The following is a 17,841-nucleotide window of genomic DNA, read 5'->3' on the forward strand; positions in this document are numbered from 1 at the left end:
TTTTCACCGGCTTGCACCATTTTTTAGCACCAGCTGGGCACCATATTTATGGAATGGTGCAAGCCGGTGCAAAGGGTAGGCTAGCTTAAAACAAAATGACGTTAGGCAGGTTTGAGTCAAAATAAATGATTCTGATCAGATTAGCATCATTTTTTGACGCTAAGGGGAATATTTATACTCTGTTTGCACTGAATTAGCGTCCTTTATTTTTTTACTCTAATTCAGTGCAAAACTAACTTCATATTTATACTTTGGTGCTAGACCCGTCTAGCGCCACATTTATGGAGTTAGTCATTTTTTGGGAGTGGAAACCTACCTTGCCTTAATGAGATGCAAGGTAGGCGTTTCCGTGCAAAAAAGGTCTCTATGGCCTTAACGCCATATTTATACTCCCATGCAAAAATGGTGCAAGGGAGGGAGGAGGGGGCAAAAAATGGGGCAAAGCTTGCTTTGCCCCATTTTTTAAGACCTGGGTCAGGGCAGGCGTTAGGAGACCTGTGGGCCTATTTCCATGGTGGAACACCATGGAATAAGCCCACAGGTGCCCTCCTCTGGCCCCAGGGGCACCCCCACCCACACTAGAGGGACTGCGAGGATGGGGGACCCCATCCCAGGTAAGTACAGGTAAGATTGCATTTTATTTTTGAAAGTGCCATAGGGGGCCTGAAATGGGCCCCCATACATGGCACAGGGTGCAATGGCCATGCCCAGGGGACCCCTGTCCTCTGTGCTGGCCATTGGGGTGGTGGGCATGACTCCTGCCTTTTCTAAGGCAGGAGTCATGTGGCATGGTAGGTTTAGCACCATAAAATGATGCTAATCTGGTTAGTCATTTTTTTACTCTAACCTGCCTAAAGCCATTTTTTGCTGCTAAACCCTCTTCTTCTATACTGCCAGCCCCACCCGACTAAAGTCATTTTTTAAACTCTAGTCTACCCTTTGCACTGGCTTGCACCATTCCATAAATATGGTGCCTGGCTGGTACACAGAAATGGTGCAAGCCAGTGCTAAACTTTTTGGTGCAAAACTGAGTTATTGCAGTTTTGCAGCAAAAAGTATAAATAATGGCCAATATTTTGTAAGTTTGCGCCACTTTTGCGTAAAAAAAATGACGTTAAAGCGGCGCAAAAAAAGTATAAATCAGGGCCTTGGTGCTAGACGGTCTAGCACCAAAGTATAAATATGGAGTTAGATTTGCACAGAATTAGAGTAAAAAAAATGACGCTAATTTGGTGCAAACAGAGTATAAATATGCTGCAGAGTATAAATATGCCGCTAAATATGGAGTTAAGGCCATAGTCATTTTTTGCACGGGAACGCCTACCTTGCATCTCATTAAGGCAAGGTAGGTCTCCACTTTCAAAAAGTGACTAACTCCATAAATTTGGTGCTAGAGGGGTCTAGCACCAAAGTATAAATATGGTGTAAGTTTTGCACCGATTTAGAGTAAAAAAAAATGACACTAATTTGGTGCAAACAGAGTATAAATATGCCCTCCAATGTCTACAGCTTTAACCTCTGTTAATTGCCCGAGCCGCAGATATGGGCTTAAGCTGAAAGTGAGGCTGCATAATGAGTGGAAATGCATTTAGCAGTTGTTCGCACCCAACTATATGTTAACAATTAGGCTATTGGACTGAGCTCCTTAACCTCAGCCAGCACAGGGAAATAGGAGACCGAGAGTGTGTGCATTCCTAATTGTCCCTACCACTGAACCTATAATTAAACAAAAGCAGCAATACTTTGGGCCATAAGTACCACCCTCAGTGTTTGCAACTCACAATTTACTCGCAAATTCCGATTCTCAAACACTGATGTACATCAGTGCCTGAGACACTGTGTAGGATTCCCAGCTAGGTCACAAGGAGCCTACCTCATTAATATTCACCACAATGAGAATAGCATTTGGAAGAAACATGGTCATGTAACCCTACAGTCAACCCTTAGAGAGCATAACCACATGAAAATGAATGGGAGAAAGTGATGCAGTATAACTTTTCCCAGCTGTAAAATAATAAAAAAGAGGAAGCTTAAAAAGATAATAAATAGTGGTAGTGGTTATTATTTTGGAGTCCCCACTAGCATAGTGTGGGGACCCAGAGATGACAACGACAAAAAGAGCACATTGTGGTCAATGTTTTGAAGGTGGTCCCATTGTACTAGGACATAACCATACAAAATAAAACATGGCTTTAAATAATGCAGTGGAAACATATATTTTACCCTTATAGGGCATAGTGCATTACACATTTTCAGAAATAGAAGGCCTATAACAATATTTTAGAAACAAGGCTCTTAAAACATAAGCTATTCCCAGCTGTAAAACAAAAGTTCCAGCTAGGAGAGTGCTTTAAAAGACACAGAATGGTGGGAGGGGTTATTATTTTGGGATCCACACTCGCATAGTGTGGGGACCCAGAGATGATGTAGACAGAAAGAGCATGTCACGCTGAACATTTTGTAGGTGGTCCCATTGTCCCAGGACCTCCACAGGCTGAATGATGAGCAAAAATGTTGTGTGAAAGTAATTCTCTGCAAAGCATTATGGGGCAAGTTTCCAGAGTGCAATAGATATTGTAGTATCAGCTCTCCCACTGTGCCGGGAGAGCCATTTTCGCTTTGAGAATTTCTGTTTTAAAGCATTTACAGATTTCAAGTGTTTTAAGGGGAGAGGCAAAAGAACTGCCTCTGATTAGGTAACTGTGAACAATGTGACCAGCACTCCAATAATACTGATCGAGTTCACGCTGTTGTGCCTGTTCCCGCTGTGAGCACCATGGCCACTATGCAGCATGAAAGAGAGAGTGAAGAAAAAAATGAGTTCCCCATGCTGAAGTTTATTGCCAATCATGCAATAAACCATGTAACTTGGGCAGTCTGCAAGGCGTGACAAAAACAGCCTCAAGGTAGGACAAACGTAAAGCATTTACCAATGACATCAAGTTACTTTTGAAAGTCAAGCTCAGGAACAAATGAAAGTGAAGGGCGTGGTTAAAATCCCACAATACTTACAACAGGACTTGCGCGCTTGACCTAGAAAGGGAGACAAGGGGCGAACTCACTGGAATCGAGAGCAACTTCCTGACATTTATTTTTGGATATAGCTAGCTATTTAACTTGTTATATCCCCAAATCTCTGCACCAAACAATGCTGCATTATGTGCTTTGGCCTGATATACTTCTATGGCAGGAGAAATAGCACAGCTGCTAGTTTTCTTATAAAACTTAATTATAGCATTCGATCTATGCTCAACAATTAAAGTGGACCTAGTGAGCTGCGGCAATCCTTTAAAGTCATGGCTTAATCTAACCCCTAAATAGTCAAAGCTATTGACCCTCTCCAAAGGTTCGCTGCCCTATCGAATTGTAAAATTCATTGGCATGCCTTTGCCAAAGACCATAAATTCTGTTTTTTAAACATATGAATTTATCAACGAGGAGCTGTAGTTCCATCAGAGTTTTAGAAATTACTAGAGAATCATCTGCAAACAAGAGGATAGGGATATTTTAAGTACTTATGCTGGGAGACTAATTTTTACAGTCAAGAAGAACTTCCACCATGTCGTTCACGAAAAGGGGTGAATAACGTAAGTGCGAGCACGCACCTCTTGCGTACACCGCGCCTAATCGGGATGCAATTGATTAGTTCCCCCTGGCAACTCAATCATACCTGGGCATAATTCTCAGAATAAAGTCTTGCAATTACATTTTCTAAGTTTTTTGCCACACCGATATTCAGCAACACTTGTCACAATGTACTTTGGGGGCTAAAATCAAATGCTTCTTTAAAGTCTACAAAGGCTACATATAGACTTTGTTTGGATAGAAGTACAAATTTCCAGTGAAGGCTAGGTAATCTGAAGACCTGGTCGGAAGTGCTAGTTCGCGAGTGAAATCCAGCCTGAAGCTGTGACAGAATTTTCCCCCCTTCTACCCAGGCAAGTAACATGTCTAAAACGTGTCTGGCAAAGATTTTTTGAAGATTATCAATTAGTCTAATAGATAGTTTGAGGGGTCATTATCATCACCTTTCTTGTAGACTGGGATTATGCCTGCGCCTCTCCAGGATCCAGGAATCGCTCCACCCGACGTGACAGCATTAGACAAGTTTATATAGCTAGTCCAAATCAAAGGCTTAGTTTTGTATTAGTCTCCTGCAATTTTATCTGGACCAGGCGCTCTAGCACTCTTTAAAGCTTTGATTGCTTTTGCTGTGTCATCTAAACTAAAGGTGGCTATATTCTCAGCAATACCTTCTCCATTCTCAAATAGTGTATCTGTGGCAATCACCTCGATTACGTTTGCAATGGGTGCTGAATTGTCAGGGGCATATAATTTGGTAAAATGAGAAACCCAGCTATCAGGGTGGATATGATAACTATAGGGATTTCTAGTTTGATTGTTTTCATGGCTAATGGTTAAAATGACTGGTTGTCCCCCCCTCTTACCAGCAACAAGCATCTCTTGCCATATTGAGTGCAAGAGTATCGTTTTGTCTAGCTAACACTATTCCTTCTCTATTGCTCTGCTTAACTGCGTTCCTCAAGTTAATCTTTGCTGCTTTACAGCTGATATCAAACCATTTAGTAATACTATTCTTCACTGACTTCTTACACCCTTCTTTACAAAGTATTTTTTGTAAATCATTGAATAGCTGATTGTGTATACTGAGAATCTGAATGTTTGAAGGTGAGCAGCCTACATACTTTAATAGATGAGACACGAAAAGACCATACATTTCAGAATGGCGCTTTTGGTTAGACGCCTGTAACGACCATGAGACATAATGGCGATTATTGGAAAGAGTAGGTTCTGTGACTAAGGTCACACAACAGTTTTCCCCCCTTGGCCAATGCTGCCCCCGATAAGGTAAGAATCAAGGAGTTATGGCCGCTGTCGAAGTAGGAGTCTACTTTCGTATCCCCTAAGAGAGCCCATATTCTAATGGCTAACAGAATATAACCAATAATGCTAGAATAAGAGCCTCTCTTGAAGGTGAGAGCCCTCTTAGAGTCAGAGGGCATGCAGCTATTACAAGCCCTTAGACCCTTACCAACCATCAATGACGCAATTTTAAGAGCGTTAACAGAAAAGTTGCATTGTGGTTTCCCTGTCAAAGCGGGGACATTCCATAATTCATCTTCTGATTCTGTGAACTCATTTATGAATGGATAGGGTTCAATAGAAAATCCCCCCTACAATTAACTTTGTGTAAGGTTTCCAAAGTCTCCTCCAAAACTGGTGGTCTTATTTCTGTATGCAATTTGATTAGGAAGTGTAGCAGAGTTTGATCAATTCTGAACTTCAAAAGTTTATTCCGTTGCCATTGCTGTTCAATTTTATTGAAAATTATGCTGTAATCTATGAAGCACACGTATAAGGTAGTATTGTTTCTTAACAATGTTTTTTGTTAAGTGTAATTGTGGCGATATTGTGAACAGGTGAACAATGTGGGCGCAAAACCAGTTTGGGTTAATGGTATTAAAACTGTTCTTTGTCTCATGATGAAGTAATTTTTCATAGTTTTTGTAGGAGGCTGGCCTGGTTTGTAGTGGGTACCCTAGATACTTACACCTTATACCAGGTCCAGTTATCCCTTATTAGTGAAATGTAGTCAGTATTTTAGCAGCTTAGGTTGTCTAGAGGTAGCTGTAGCAGAGCAGTTTAGGCTGAACTAGGAGACATGCAAAGCTCGTGCAATACCACTATTGTTACAAAGTACTTATGCACAATAAAAGACAATACTCAGTGTTAACAAAAATAAAGGTACTTTATTTTAGTGACACAAGGCCAAAAATATCTTAGAGGCAATAATCCTTCTGGAGGTAAGTATTATACACAATATATACACTAGAGACCAAAATCAGGAAAGTAAATAATCAGAAAATAGTGTAAACAGTAGAGAATACAATTGAATGCAATAGGCCTAGGGGAAAGGCAAACCATATACTAAAAGTGGAATGCGATTCACAAATTCCCCCCTAGGCATGTGTAGTGTGTAGAGGGGTGCTGGTAGTGTAGGAAACCCACAAAAGTAAGTAAAATACCCCACCCCAGCGCCCAGGAAAGCAGGAGTAAAGTATTGCAAGTTACCTGAGGACACAGTACAAGTCGTGATTAGAGTTATTGCAAGAACCAAGCAAGACTGCAAGCAACTAAAGGTGGATTCCAGGACCTGAAGACCTGTGAAGAGAGGAGACGAAGTTGCAGAAGGTTCCAGGAAGGACAGGAGCCCTTCCAACCTAGAAGATGGTGCAAAAGAGGATTCTACGGTTAGAAGAAGTCTGCAGAAGAGCACCAAAGAAGATGGCTGCAGGTTCCTGCATGATGCAAAAGATGTCCCACATTGAGATGTTGGATGCATGCAGTTTGCAGCACTGGATTCGTCCAACAACCCTTGGTTCAAGCAAGGTCGCGGTTTGTGTCAAAATGGCGCTGCCTGGACCCAGGAGGGACCTCGGCGCCTCGACTCGGACTGAGAAGGCAGAGGGGGCTCCCAACACTGGAGAGAGCCCACAGATGGCCAGGCAGCACACATGGGAGTGCCAGGACATGGGGACAAGGAAGGTGCAAATTGAGGTTGGTGCAGCACAACAAAAGACGTCCCATGCCGTCGGAGAACAATTCAGCAAGTTGTGCGTCACAGAATAGAGTGCTTGGGACCTGGGCCATGTTGAGCACAAAGGATTCTTGCAATAAGTGCACTGAGGCCCCAGGAGCTAGAGATGATGCGTTGCACAGGGGTGCTGTCTCAAACCGGGAAGGCAAGCTCTTACCTCCACCAAATTTGGACAACTGGACCTTAGGACAGTCTGAGTCAAAGGGGTCCACTGCCTGTGTTCCAGGGAGCACGCTCATCGTCAGGAGAGGAGTCCCAGAGAACCGGTCATCGTCTTGGAAGGTGCCTGCAGGAGCACGGAAGTGACTCCGTTACTCCACTGGAGATTCCTTCGGTTCTTCTGGTGCAGGGTGAAGGCAGGGGGTCCTCAGAGCGTGCACACCTTGGGAACTGTTGCTGGCTGGAGCTGAAGTTGCAGGGTCACAGTAGACTTTCTGGATACTTTGTTGCAGTTACAGCGGTTCCTAGAGCAGTCTGTGGTTAATCCGACTGTCAGAAGCGGAAGCAGAGGATTCCTGGAGGATACTTGCAAGCTGAATCTGAAGAGGAACCCACAGGAAAGACCCTAAATAGCCCTGTGAGGGGGATTGGCTACCTAACCAGGTATGCACCTATCAGGAGGGGTCTCTGACATCACCCACTGGCATTGGCCACTCAGAGATCTCCAGGTGTCCCCACACCTTGGAAAACAAGATGGCTAATGCCAGGGACACACTGGAGGAGCTCTGGGCATGACTCCTGGGGTGGTGATGGGCAGGGGAGCGGTCACTCCCCTTTCCTTTGTCCAGTTTCGTGCCAGAGCAGGGACTGGGGTCCCTGAACCGGTGTAGACTGGCTTATGCAAAGAGGGCACAATCTGTGCCCTTCAAAGCATTTCCAGAGGCTCTCGGAGGCTCCCCCTGCCAAGCCTGTAACACCTATTTCCAAAGGGAGAGGGTGTACCTCCTCCCAAAGGAAATGCTTTGTTCTACCCTCCTGGGACTGAGCTGCTCAGACCCCAGGAGGGCAGAACCCTGTCTGTGAGGTGGTAGCAGATGTAGCTGCAGTGCAAGCCTCAGAGAGCTGATTTGGCAGTGCTGGCGGTCCATGGTGGAGCCCCCAGGATGCATGGGATTGGCCCCTCAATACCAGATTGGGATTAGGGGGACAATTTCATGATCTTAGACGCCTTACATGGCCATATTCAGAGTTACCTTTGTGAAGCTATATATAGGTATTGACCTATATGTAGTGCATGCATGTAATGGTATTCCCCCACTCACGAAGACTGGGGAATTGGCCCTGGACAACATGGGGGCACCTTTGCTAGTGCAAGGGTGCCCTCACACTTAGTAACTTTGCACCTAGCCTTCAGTAAATCAAGGTTAGACATATAGGTGATGTATAGGTTACTTACGTGCAGTGAAAATGGATGTGAAATAGTGTGTGCACTATTTCACGCAGGCTGCAGTGGCAGTCCTGTGAAAGAGTTTGTCTAAGCTCCTTATGGGTGGCAAAATAAATGCTGTAGCCCATAAGGATCTCCTGGAACCCCAATGCCCTGGGTCCCTAGGTACAATCTACTAGGGACTTATAAGGGGGTTCCAGTGTGCCAATTGGAATTGGAATATGAAGTCAGTAAACTATAGTGACTAATTTGGAATCAGAGAGAGCATAAGCACTAAAGTTCTGGTTAGCAGAACTTCAGTGACACAGTTAAGCACTACTGACAACACACACATTAGGCCACAAATTATGAGCACTGTGGTCCTGACCAGCAGAATTTCAGTGAGACAGAAGTTGGGGGTAACATGCCAAGAAAGATGGTACTTTCCTACAGTTTATTTTTGCGAATAGTTTTTCTTCAAAGTCCAGAATTGCAACTAATATGATAATTTTTTGGACCTTATTTTGATTTTGAGCCCCTTTTATGAATGGATATTGGCAAGTGACCCTTTCCATGAATGGGGAGTAACCCCAGTCGATGCTACTTTTGCAAAGAGGTATTTCAGTTGAAGAATCCAGAAATGAACTTCCATTTTTGCAAAGTCAATTGATATGCTGTTTGCTTCTGCTGCTAAGGATGGGTGTTTTTGATTAAGTCTGCTATTTCCTTCGGAGAGACTTTAAAGACCAGTTAAAAAGCAGGCCTTCATTTGGTTGACGTCATAATACCACATGGTTATGTAGAATTAATGTGTGCAGCCATATGTGATTTGAAGGAAAGACATTTCTAGGACTATGTTACTCCTTTGTTTGTTTTTAATGGCATGTATTAACTTGGCCCAAGTATTTTTCTTCTAACTTTTGATTTGGATATCATGTTCAGGTGAGTGGGGTTGCGTTAAGGTGCATCATACTTTTTTGGGGTAAATTATTTTTAGGTTTGTTACTTTTTTCCCCAAGTTCCTAGACCTTCCCTGAGGTTATTCATTTGATAAGATGTTCCAGATTGCCTCAATTGTATATTTCCAGTCTTGGAGACAGTGTCCAACATATACATTGTTCGGTGAATCGGTCTGTAAAATGGGCAGTGATATGGAAGAACGCTCACTCTTCAGGTTTGCTGCTTTGATCTTGGGTTCTCTATTCCATTGCATCCTATTTGAGTTTATTATAGTCCTATGATCAATGGTTAAGATTTTGCTATGGGTAAACTGATCAGTATTAGGGTTAAATTACATCTTCTAGGGATAGTAGTCGCTCTCTGTCCTTTTTGTGATTTGAAAGCCTTTACATTTGTGAAAATTAGTGTCATGTATGAAGGTATTAACTATGTGGTTTGTGCAGTTGGTCCCGTAAATGTAATTTTTGCTGGTTGGCCAACTGTCGATTTGCCATTAAGTGATCTATAACCAGAATTGAATAGAATATTGTAGGTATTATTACTCATGGTGGTGTAACTCTTTTTTTTTTTTTTTTTTTGCCCCTGTATTATTATATGTGACTGTGGGATATTGAAAGCTGCATCAGGAGAGTGTTCAGAATTCATGACTTGAGATGAAGGTGCAAAAGGTTCTGGTTAATACTCCCCCAATACAATGATGAATCGCTGACCATGCTCCCCTAAACGCATATCTAACTCTGCTAAAATTGAATAGTAGTTATTTTGATCTTTTGATAAATCAGGCGGAAAATAAACATTTTTGATCTAGATTTTTGGCTTATTATGTTGATTTTGATTTGATTATGACACTCTTTATATTAAGACTTTTATTAATTCTGGTCAACCATCCCCCACTAGGTCTCCCAGATGTATTCTTTCTTGCTAAGATTTCATGACTTGTAAAATTAGAAAATAAATTTAAAAGATTGCCATGTCTTTTTTTAATACAAACTGAATGATATTCGCTAAAAAAACAGCAAACTTTCCCCACTGATATTTGTGTTTATCTATACCTGGAGTTTGTCTAGAAGAGATAAATATAGTTAACCATACTCATCATCTATATTTCTAGCCCCTCTGGGAATGATGATTAAAGGTTGAGTTAAATAATGAACTTATTTGATTAGTTTCCCTGGCAAGATTACAAATCCATCATATGATGGTAATACATTACTTGTAATTCTTAGGCACCTGTGACCCCCTTTAAATTGGGGTTTGTTTTTAATGTTATATTTGAGTATGCTGATAATAACTTTTAATTGCTGAGTAAATGAGGGTATTTAGGCTTTTTGACTTGCATTGCAAATTTTCCCGAACACGTGAGATTCTGTCAAAGTAGATTGTTGACGAGGTTTTTCTGGTGAATTCTCCATTAACATTTGTAGTATTTTTAGGAAAGCAAACATTTAATACAGTTTTGAGGAATTTACCTCTTTAGTTCTTTGCAGGAATTCAGTCATTTAAGAATGTTTTGGCGATTTGGTATGCCAAAATGTTCTTGCGATTTGTACTTGGTATAAAAAAAAAAAATTGAATACTTCAAAATTGTTGCGCTGTGTATTGATATTATATTCAATATTATTAAATATCAGGTTTCTGATTCAGTTTTCGATTATGTTTAGTGGCTCCTTTACTAGTAACTGCTTTTGTCTTTTTTTTTTTCTTTTTTTTTTAGCCATTTGCTTACGTCCGGAACAAATCCTTCTTGCTTTATTTATTATTGGGTAATCTTCCAGTGAATTGTCTGGTATGTGTTGTCATGCTGATTTAATTACCATGTGCTGTGCTGAGAAACTTGATTGTTGCTTAAGCCATTTGGTTTGCGCAATGATTTTTCCACAGAGCCATGAAGGTTGTTTCATTTGTGTCCATTCCTTCAGAATTTAAATTTGCAGTTGACTGAGTTGAATTTGTTGAAAGAAATGTGATTTTCATAGGAAGTAACTGTTGTAAATCAACTATATCATCCAAACGCAGAGATTGTTTGAGGTGTTTACAAGTTTGGTTAGATTTGTTTAATTGTTGATAACTGTTTAAAGCTGACTTTCGAAGACTTTTTCAATACTAAGACCTGCTCAAAAAGTAACAGTGATTGATTTGTTAATATGTTTGACTTTTGAGTCAAGGTGACACTCATTGCCCTCAATGCCATTAGCACTGGGTGTGCTGACAGAGAAATCTCTTCCTGGTATCCAAATAAATCAAATCAAAGCAGGGTTTATAGAGCACAACTACTCACCCATTAGAGTATCAAGGGGCTGAGGGGGGTTTGCCCTCTGAGCTTCAGTCGAAGAGCCAGGTCTTAAGGTCCTTCCTAAAATGAGGTAGCGATTGTGACTACCAAAGGTACAGGGTGTTCCAGCTCTTTCCCGTGAGGTAGGCAAAGGATCTTCCACCAGCCGAGGTCTTCCTTATGCTGGGTGTGGTGGCTAGTGCTTGTTGAATGGAGAGGTCTGGTGGAGGAGTAGGAGATGATGCTGTGGTTGAGGTAGGTGGGTCGTCGGTTGTGGAGGGCCTTGTATACGTGGACGAGGAGTTTGAAGTTAATTTCTTTTTCTCATTAGGAAGCCAGTGGAGGTCTCTTAGGTGATTGGAGATGTGTTTGCGGTGGAGAATGTCCAGGATGAGTCTGGCAGAGGCGTTTTGGATGTGCTGTCAATTCTTCAAGTTCTTCTGGGTGGTGCCGGCATAGAGGGTGTTGCAATAGTCCAGTCTGCTGGTAACCAGGGCATGGGTATGGTTTTGTGGCAGTCCTTTGGGATGCGTTTGTAGATGTTCCTGAAAAGTCGGAGTGTGTGAAAGCAGGAGAATGCAACTGAGTTGACTTGGCGGGTCATGGTGAGCGATGAGTCCAGGATGAAGCCGAGGTTGCGTGCATGGATTGTGAGGGTCGAGGGTGGATGGCCACCCGGAGTCGTCCTAGGCTGATGTGGATTGTCCCAGGATGAGGATCTCGGTCTTTTGAGAGTTAAGCCTGAGGCAGCTGTTATTCATCCAGGCAGCGTCGGCTTCCATCCTGTTGTGGAAATTCTTCTTGTTTTAGTGGGGTCTTCGGTCAGTGAGATGACCAGCTAGGTATTGTGGGCATTGGAGACAATGTTTTCAGCCCGTGGTTCCTGACGATAGATGTGAGTGGGCCATGTAGATGTTGAAGAGTGTGGGGCTCAGGGAGGAACCCTATCGAACTGCGCAGCTGATCTCCGTAGGTTCTGACAGGTAAGGCAGGAGTCTGACTCTCTGTGTTCTGCCAGACAGCAAGGAGCATATCCATTGTAGGACCTTTCTGCAGACGTCAGCTGCGTGGAGTCTGGAACAGAGGATGAGGTGCAAGACCGTGTCGAAGGCAGTTGATAGGTCAAGTAGGATGAGGGCTGCTCTGTGGCCGCGGTTGAGGAGCAGGCGGATGTCATCTATGGCAGTGAGGAAGGTGGCCTCTGTGCTGTGCTGTGGTTGCTCCTGAAGCCTGATTGGGAGATGTACAGGATGTTGTTGTCCTCAATGTGCTTACAGAGCTGAGCGTTGATGGCCTTTTCGATGACCTCGGCTGGGAAAGGCAACCGAGAGATGGGGTGGTTATTCTTGAGGCATGGGGGGGTTGGCCGTGGGTTTCTTCAGGAGCAGGCGGATCTCGGCATGCTACCAGTCCTCTGGGAAGGTGGCTGTCTCTATGGAACAGTTGAGGGTGTGGCGGAGCTCAGGTGCGATGGAAATGCTGGCTTTGTTGACAGTGTGGTGAGGACAGAGGTCCATAGGGGGCTCCAAGCCCTTTGCTCAACTAGTTTGCTATAGAGTGTTTAATATTTGCTTTATTTTGCAGTAACAATAAAGTAGACTTCCAAATTTTCCAAACACTGTAGTTGAGTGTGTAGAGTTATTCAGTGAGCTAGCCAGGGTATTGGATTGTTCGTAATCGTGATTCTGTGTTTCTCCTTCTTTTGAGTAATCCCGACCATACTTAGAATAATTTTCAAAAGTTTCAAGGATTCTTTCAGAAGCACTTGTTGTTGAGAAGTATATTTACTGATGCAGTTGTTGTTACTAATTGTGGGTTATTGATAACTGGCCCTGACGTCTTTGTCATTGTCCCTAATGTTTCCCTTGCTGATGCAGAGTCAGGGTTCAGTGAAATATCTGCTATCATAAAACATTCACTTATCGACTGTCACAAAACGTATGATTTTGAGAGTTTTAGAGACTTTTCCCTACTTTGTGTAGCACGTTATTCTACCATCGGATGCAAGTGAATTTAAGAAATATCTTCGGTCACAGTTAGTATTGAGGACTCCTCACTAATTTGTAGAATCTTAGAGGATTTTATGCAGTCTCTTTCCCCCAATGATGATGTTATTACATAATTACCCATATGCCCTTTTTTTGATGATCTTTTTGCACCAGTGTTTAGATTGTTTGATTCCTTATTTTTGTTTTTTTAATTAACATTAATTCATTATACTATTACTTGTAGCATAATGATGTTTTCTATTCCAAGGAATTTACTTAAAGCACTCTGATATCCCTTTTGTTGTTTTTTCAGTAATATGGAATATGTAAAATTCATGGCAATATTTGTGGCATATGAATCCAAAATAAAGAGAAGAAATCTTGTACCTTGGCTTTCCTGAATCAGTGCTGGCATCACCGACTCTGAGTAGAATGGTCTGGAGTGAAATATTTTTCTGTCTAGAAAGGGAATTGAATTTACCAAACTCCTTTCATTCCTTTTTTTTCCCCTAATGCTTCTTTTGATGCTTGCTACTGTCGGTACCTCTATATCATGCCTATTTCACCCCTCCTCTGCTAGCCAGATGCCAGTAGAAAATGCTCAAATGCTACGTCTAGCCCAGTCAGCCCAGCAATCAGACATCCGTAGTTTACCCCCCACTTGTCACCACTGAGCCTGAACTTCCAGGAGCCCAAATCATCAACTTCAGCTACCAGGGGTTAACCCTGTGCTACCCGATACCAGGCAACTGGGGGGCTGGGTCTTACCAGTGTCAAGGAGGAATCCTTCTAGGATGCTGGTGGACGGGTGACAGGAGCAGGCTTCCGCACAAGCAATGGCCAAAGGTGGGAGACCTGTCAGGGCAGGCAGTAGCATAAGAACTAATTTGCCCGGTTCCACACACAGCACAGTAAACCCTGATGTAGTCAGACTTAGATTTCCCGGATGCAATGTGACCTGGTTTCTTGATATAAACCCAAACTTCCTTGATCTTTAGCGTACTGTAGACACCTTCATTACTACCTTCATACCTCCTTTGCACTAATTCCTTGGCTTCCTGCACAAGGTGCAGGGTTTATGGATGACATAGCCACCAATTCTCTGTTTAACCTAGTGCCTAGAACATGTCCCCTTAACAAAACAAATGGTGAAAAACCAGTACTATCATTGGGAGTGATCCTTCTTGCCCACAACATGTCACTCACCACCTTCTTCCAGATGAGTTTGTTAATAAAGACCAATTGTAAATGCCCCTTTACTGTACGGTTGAAATGTTCAATTCATCCTGGCTTCTGGAATGATATAGTACAATTCTTATATGTTTAATACCACATCCTAAAAAATCTCCTCATGTGATTAGACACTAAGGCCCTCATTATGACATTGGCAGTCAGCTGACTGCCACGCCGGCGATGGCGGTAGGTCCGTCGCCATGTTGGCGGTGAGGACTGCCAAATTATGATCATGGCAGTGATCCCTCACATAAACAGCCAATGTACCACCCGAATCGCCAGTGAGGTTCATCCACTGACCACAGCAGTTGCCATCTTCAGGCTGGCAGAAGACAACACCCCGCCCACCATATTATGACATAGCTGACTGCCAGGATTTCCAGGGCGGGACCACTGCCACCAAAAGCCTGGCAGAAACGAATCATAAAAAAGGAGACACTCACTTCCAGGAACACAGAGGAGTCCGCTGCCGCCATGGAACCCGGACTGGAAGTCCTGCTGATGCTGTACCACACGATGGCAGTCCAGGAGCAGCAACGCCGATGAAGATGAGGATGGTGAGTGCAGTTGCCTAGCACACAAGGGAGGGAGGGGAGAGTGACACACCCACATGCTCAAAACACACACATCACACACCAAGAACAATCTGCAGAGAACTCCCACACCAACATAAGCCAGAAGTAAAGACAGCCAGGATACATAACTTTGGTCCAACCTCTGTATTTTGGTGGACCTGCACCACAACTGATGAGGCAACTATATACAAAGGGCCATTGGCCAGTCCAATGTTAGGCAGAAGTCACAGGGAAACATCCAAGGCTCATCTTGACTCCCGACAGCCCAAGTCACTCCACTGGGCAGGGGCATCATGGTGATGGTAGGCAGGCACCTCAGGGGGCGGGGTGGTGTTTTTATTGGGAGGGGGTTCTTGGACTTGGGTTTGGGAGGGGACAGGTCCTTGCTCTGTTGCCTAGGGGGCGGAGGTGGTTGCTTGGGGCAGGGGGCCAGAGTGCCACTCTTGTGCCCCTTTGTAGCAGGTGTAGCTGCAGGGGAAGGAACAGGTATGAACTGGGAGCTGGAAGTACTGGTCTGGGGGAGAGGGATCTTCCTCTTACGGGCAGGACATGGGGGGGGGGAAGGGAAGAGGTCAAGGTGGGAAAGACATTTTTTTTTAGGTCCAATGGGACAGGCTGTGGGAGGAGGTTTGGGAGTGGAGGTAGAGGGAGTGGTTGTAGGAGGAGTAGGTATGCTGGACTTGGATGCAGGTGCATGTACAGTGTGCATGTGTGAGGTGGATGGCTGAGTGTCTGAGTGGGAGCGCTTATGTGTTTTTGGAGGAGGGTGGGCAGACAGGATGGTGGAGGCCAAACGGGACATATGTATGTATGTTGTGGTGTCTGTAAGTGAGGTGGGTGTGCTGCAGGAGGTTATGATGGTGGTGCTGGTGACTGCGCATGTGGTGAATGGGGTGCTAGTCTGCATGTTTGCTGTTGTGGTGACTGTGGGCAAGGCTGTACAGGTGGCTGGAACTGGGACTGATGTAGTCCTTGTAGGTGTGAGGGTTGATGTGAGTGAGGAGGAGGGGCAGACAGTAGAAGTAGTGGATGTTGTTGTATGTGTTTCTGTGTGTTGGCTGTGTGTGTGCTTGTGGAGTGAAGTGTGGTGCCTTTGCTTGTCTGTGCAAGTCCTGTCTGTTGTCTTGGGTGCATGGGATGGGTTTGGGAGAGGGCTTTGGGACTGGGAACATGTAGTTGGAGGGGGGGGGGGGGGCGGAAGAACCAGGGACACTGGCTGCGGTCAAAGAGGAGGCCAGAGCCTGAAGTAATCTCTGTAGGGCAGCCAAGCCACAGTGAATGCCCTCCAGGTAGGCTTTGCTGTATCTAGGGTGCCAGCCCCTGGATGGCGTTCACTATGGTTGACTGCCCTACAGAGATGGATCCCCTTGCCCTCCAACCCACCGGTCCCCTCGGCATCGGTGGACACTGCCTCCTGGGTCCCATGGGCTGCAGCTTCCCCACTCGCTGATGCCCCTGCTCCTTCGCCAGATAATGCTAATGCACACAAGGACAGAATGAGAAAAGGAGAGAGGGTAAGGGAGAAAAAAGGGGCACAGGATCAATCACAGCAAGAACAGCACATATGGCATACACATCAGTCACTCACTGGGACTAACACTGTGCAGTATGAACCACAATGACAAACCATTACCTGGGAACAACAGCAGAACCCAAGCACTACCATCTGCACACCCACTGGGACTCACTAAGCCATGCCATCATTGGTTCCTGTGCTCCATAGAGCTTCATGTTAACCAATGAGAAGTTGCACAGCGGTGCAGACCGCCTTCCGCCATGACGCCAAACGCCAGCGGAGTGAGGTCACTTCCACCTGTTCCTGTATACAGGACAGACAGTTGTTAATTCCTAGTACTAGTACTCATGTTGGACAATTTAATGTGCGTCATAGGTATCAATGGTACACAACAAGACAATTCCAGTCTGCTACATACATACATGCTATGTGTACTGTGATATTGTGTGTCTATACTTCTTACAGTCACACACATCTCATTTTTGCTTTACTTAGTTACCTACCACTGCGGAGGAGGAGGTGCGCACCAGTGTACAGACCCCTAGTGGACTTGGCTACACTGGAGGAACGGCACATCATAATCACCTATCGTCTAGACAGGGACACAAATACTGAGCTGTGTCAACAATTGGAGCCAGATCTGATTCCTGCTATCCATAGCACTACAGCAATACCCCCTGCAGTACAGGTACTGTCATTGCTCCCCTTCCTGGCAAGTGGTTCTTTCGAGCTGACTGTGGGCAGGGTTGCAGGAATGTCACAGCCAATATTTTTGGTTGTGCTTTGGAAGGGATTTGGCTGTCTTGCTCAAACACATGAGCAGCTACATCTCATTCCCCCAGAGTGAAGATTTGCCCACTGTGAAGGCTGCATGCTACGCCATGGGACGCATAGCACATGTGAATGGGGCCATTGACGGGACCCATATTGCAGGGGTGCCTCCCAGGGCAAATGAGCAGGTCTACAGGAAGAGGAAGAGTTACCACTCTCTAAATGTCCAGATGATGTACCTTGCTGATCAATATGTCTCCCACATCACTGTCAAGTTTCCTGGATCTGAGCATGATGCCAATGTGTTGAGGATTAGCAGCATCCCACAGGTGATGGCACGACTACAGAGGCAGAGAGTGTGGCTCATAGGTGAGCTTGAGGCTTCACCCAATGTATGTCAGTGTATGCCAAATGAAGTTGTACTCCATGCCATTGTACATGAGTAATGCATGTCTCTCACTACTTCCAGGTGACTCTGGCTACCCAAACCTGTCCTGGCTGTTGACCCCAGTGAGGAATCTGAGGACAGCGGCTGAAAATC

The 17,841-nt window shown here is 44.4% G+C and overlaps 1 protein-coding gene across 2 annotated transcripts in view; it reads left to right on the forward strand.

The window, feature by feature from the left end:
* SLC37A2 (solute carrier family 37 member 2) overlaps positions 1–17,841 on the forward strand; it is a 1,507,897-nt gene that overhangs the window by 791,659 nt on the left and 698,397 nt on the right. The window lies entirely within an intron of this gene.

The sequence above is a fragment of the Pleurodeles waltl genome, chromosome 3_1 (genome assembly GCF_031143425.1).
Source record: "Pleurodeles waltl isolate 20211129_DDA chromosome 3_1, aPleWal1.hap1.20221129, whole genome shotgun sequence".
In the NCBI taxonomy this organism is placed as follows: domain Eukaryota; kingdom Metazoa; phylum Chordata; class Amphibia; order Caudata; family Salamandridae; genus Pleurodeles; species Pleurodeles waltl.